This window comes from Penaeus vannamei, chromosome 32 (assembly GCF_042767895.1).
Source record: "Penaeus vannamei isolate JL-2024 chromosome 32, ASM4276789v1, whole genome shotgun sequence".
Taxonomy (NCBI): domain Eukaryota; kingdom Metazoa; phylum Arthropoda; class Malacostraca; order Decapoda; family Penaeidae; genus Penaeus; species Penaeus vannamei.
The window spans coordinates 10,197,934-10,202,933 of record NC_091580.1 but is presented as its reverse complement, the minus strand read 5'-3'; the positions used below and the strand labels follow the sequence as shown (position 1 = coordinate 10,202,933).

The 5,000-nt window shown below is 29.7% G+C and overlaps 1 protein-coding gene across 1 annotated transcript in view; it reads right to left on the bottom strand.

The window, feature by feature from the left end:
• Positions 1-5,000, bottom strand: part of RhoGEF2 (Rho guanine nucleotide exchange factor 2) — a gene marked incomplete in the record, with an annotated part of 241,503 nt that overhangs the window by 214,293 nt on the left and 22,210 nt on the right.

Genomic DNA, 5,000 nt, shown 5'->3' with positions numbered 1-5,000 from the left:
AAATAATTATAATAAATAATTATAATAAATAATTATAATAATTATTATAATAATAATTATAATAATAATTATAATAGTAAAACAATAATATCAATAATAATAATAATAATAAAATAATTATAACAAAACAATAATAACATCAATAATAATAATAGTAATAGCAGTAGTAAAACCAATAGCAATAGCAATAGTACTAATCTACCCTAGTTTAAAAAATTCAACCCTCTTCAACCTAAATATACCTTCAGTTTGTAATAATTTTCCACCTCCAACTATGAAGGCATCCTCAACCCATTGGACCCAATCATGAAAAAATCTGGTGGAGGGCCATATGATGGGAATTGGCCATCATGGAAAACTCCATGCCTGCACAAAACTCTTGCAGGAAGATCATACTCAGTGGGCACTTAGGAAGGGGGTCTTGCATGTTTTTACAGAAGTAAACAAGGATGGCATGTGAGAGTCATGCCTGGAAGAGTACAAGTTCCAGGGAGGACAGTTTTTTATGCTTAGGATCCTTTTCCTGCCCACAGTGATCAGTGGCACTGGGTGTATTACAAAAAATCGAACAATTAAAAATTATTAAATGTTACTTATTCTTATTGTTATCGCACAGAGTTGCAGACTACCCAGATAGTATGGAATCTACTCCACTACAAAGTCTATTTTCTTGTTGATACAGTACAACAAATGACAATATGTACCTACCAAAATAGCATAAAATGCTTATACAGAATAGCAGTGCAAAGATGATGTCTTGATGTCACAGCACAAGACCTAAAGCTCAGACACCCAAAAGAGTTGCCACTCAAGTAAGCCTAATGCCAGGATTTTGGTCCATTGGCACCAAGATCCAACAGGTTACCAAAATCTAGTAAAAATCTCTCTTCAATCTAATCTAGCCCCTGTTCAATCCTTCCCAAAAACCTATTCATTTACCCTGGTTTCCTACTATTCTTCATGATCTATCCTGACCAAGCACCAAGGGACTGATCCATCTTCATCGATTTTTTATCTACCATGAAACCTAGAATAATCTTGGCTTATTGTCACCTACCCTTAAAGTCTATTCTTTATCTTCATCAACTTTATTCTACTTCAAAAATCCCCTTTTTCTATTGCATTACTTCTATAACCCAGTCTTTCCCATGCCTGAACTTAGAAGCATTAAATACTGGATTTGTAGTGGACAACCTCAGCCTTCAGCCAGATCATTGGCTGATGCTCACAGGATTAGAAAGTCCTTCTTTAGTCTTTATACATCTTACGTTAAAATGTGGTTACTTTGCGGTCAATGGGTTAGCCCCTCAGCTCTGCTATCCCCCAGCCTGTGTATCCCTTCATCAACAGGTTTTTCAAGTTTCACCATGACAAATTATGTTTCTAATATTGATTTTCATTTTGATTTTATCTTTGAGCTTTGTTTTACATACGAGAATGTGCATATTTCACATTACGTTTTACATACGAGAATGTGCATATTTCACATTACGTATTAAATACATACCACACAGCAGAGCATCTAAGCTGAAAAAGTTACAGCAGTTACCCCTCACGTATGTGTGAAAATGAGAAAAAATAGATCAATAAAACCTAGGTATAACAATAAAACATTTTAGTCATCTCCATTATAAAAACATATTTTCATGTGTATTAATAATAACTGGACATTAAGAAACCAAGTGACAATTGTGTATTATGCTCAGCCAGGGGCAACATGGAAGAGGAGAGAAGGAGGATTTGGCTGAACAAAACCAAGCCATACCGTACCAGAAATACATTTCACAATCACTTGGCCTATGTTCCCTTCACAACTAAAAAGCACAAAACTTGCCAGATACCATGTTTCTTTTTGTTTTGTTTTGTTTTCTCTTTGTGCTGACACTTCATGTTTTGCATGCAGGAAAACAGATGTGGGAAACACCCTGCCAAATTTTGCGAATTGTGCAAGATGATATCACGAATATGGTAAACAGGAAGCTACAAAAGAAAAGCAGCAAACAATGATCCTAACCAACTGGCCTTTTAGGGCTAAATTACTCTAATTTACTTATCTATTAAAGTGCACTACCAAACATATATCTAACCTTAAATCCTCTTTTCCAACTCATTATATGTCTATAATATACTTTCCAAATAATATATCGCTAAAATCTGCTTATCAACTTAGGCTACCAAAAAGACTGAATATACTCGTAAAATCTGTTTATTTACATATCTCTAAGACTATGCCAGGAGTTCTCAAACTGGGGGTAATGAAGTCCTTTCTGGGGGGTTATGTAAATAATAATGTTAATACATATATTAATGAATAAATAATATATATGTGAATAAACTTCCATATTACTGATAACTAAACCATTTACATCTGATGAGGAGATGACTGAGAGGAACACAGTAAAGAAGGATAAAATCTTGGAAGTAGAGTATCCTTAGGGTAAAGAAATATCCTTTTTTCTCACATACAACTCTAAATTTACTCATCTATTTTGCCTCTACTTAGTGATTCGAGGCTAGCTTCCCGGTTTTAGTTTGTATCAATATGTAAGCCAGGAACCAGATGAAAGATGCAAATGCTGATATGCAATGAGCGTAGTCCTCTAGAAATTCTCACATTGACAGCTTATTGAAGAACAAACAATTCCCTGTTTTCCATTGATGATTCAGTAATAATAATAATGTATATTTCATATTATTTATCAAAGAAGTAATGATTCAATTCCAATCAGTAACAAAAGAAACAATGCTTTAATTTTGACATTCTATTAAGTGAATAATGTTTAAATTCTTTACTTCTTTAGTAAAATTTATTTCTATTATATAAACTGACTTAAAAATTAAGCATTCCAACATCTTTTTTTTTTAATTCAATATCACATAAGTGAAGATGAATGAGGTCAGAGCAATAATGATTCCTCACAACATTGCCAGGTGTAAAAACAGCAAAAAGTTAAGAGAACCATTTAACAACTTACTATAGACCTAGCTAGCATCTACTTCCCAATTTAATACACCAACTTCATAAATCGCTGAAATCAATCCATTTACCAACTTAACCTCTTTATGCCCATCTGCCATCACAAAACATTAGAATTTTCCATTTCTAATCATCAGCAGCAAATAGATTGGTTCCTGGTGCTCTGGGAAACCTTCCACCAGTATACTGTTTCAAGGAGCTACTGGGCCCAGGGAGACTTCTATTTATCTTCACTAATTCTGCCTCCTCCATTAGATACATTGAGCCATGAACATTCTCGCAATTCATGATGAACCGTCCCTTTTTTTTCTTTTAGGAATTTAACTGTCAGCAGGCTGATAAGCAATGAAAATCTATTTACTAACACATTATTCCCTTAAAACTTACTTATTATTATTATTATTATTATTATTATTATTATTATTATTATTATTACTATTATTATTATTATTATTATTATTATTATTATTATTATTATTATTATTATTATTATTATTATTATTATTATTATTATTATTATTATTATTATTATTATTATTATTATTATTATTATTATTATTATTATTATTATTATTATTATTATTATTATTATAATAATAATAATAATAATAATAATAATAATAATAATAATAATAATAATAATAATAATAATAATAATAATAATAATAATAATAATAATAATAATAATAAAAATGATAAAAATAATAATACCAATGCCAATTATAACAATAATAATAATACCAATGCCAATAATAATAATAATAATAATAATAATAATAATAATAATAATAATAATAATAATAATAATAATAATAATAATAATAATAATAATAATAATAATAATAATAATAATAATACCAATAAAAATAACAATAATACCAATGCCAATAATAACAACAATACTAATAATATCAACAAAAATAATAAAAATAATAACAATTTCAATAATAGCAGTTCAAGTAATCATGATTTCTACTTCAAAAGATCCTATTTTCTGTTTTGCCAACAATATTACAACAACATACAACACATTCAGCAATGACTAATAATACCTGCTGCTTTGATACCAAGTATCTAAGCATCTGTGAATACCTTAATAACCAGAAAAATAATTATTTATAGCTAATGCCATAAAATGTTAAATGTTCAAAATAAAAATCACTTGACATGATAATCTAATTTTACTCAAATTCATAACTCCAAATTTTTAGCTTTTTCATTAGATATCTTTACTATTGCCATTATTTCATTACAAATTAGAAAAAAACAAACTGTATGATTATGCACAACAGTCACTTTCTTAACAATGTCAAGGTGATGAAGTTCACAACCACATACAGAAATAATCAATAAAAATCCAATTTAATGTTCTTTGTTCACTTTCATGTGTTGTCTCCCATGAAATTCACACATTTTTTGAATCATAGTGATTTTATAACATGTTCCCTAAAATTCACAAGATGACTGAATGACTCAACTTGTTAATATCAGGACCCCAGTCCACATTGGTTTCAATATATAATTTTTCTTTACATGTATAAGGCTCCACAAGCACTCAGTAACCAACGAGTCAATTACTAGGTCTAGTATTAGGGGGAAAAAAAATATTTGAAAGTTCAGGAAATGGGATAGAAAAGAAAAGGTGAGGTCAGATAGGTCTACTAACTGAGCTTTTGATGATTAAAAGCTTGTAAAGCCATCTATGTGTAAATAAAATTCACAATCAAAACTTTAGTGGAAAGTTCATGTACCCAACACCAATGGATTAAGTGCTTACTGTAAATAACATTAGAAGTTGTCATTATAATAAAACTATTGCCTAAATAAGCAACTATACATTCTTCCACTCAACTTCAAAGTAGTTTTGCAGTATTCTCATATCATTTTGAAGTGATCTATTGCAATTCAAAAACAATAATTTCCATTCAGTAGCATCTTAAAAACTAAGAATTCCATTGCCATGCCACCAGCATAAATGATGAAAATCTAATATCATTTCTTTTATTCCAATAAACAAAAAGAG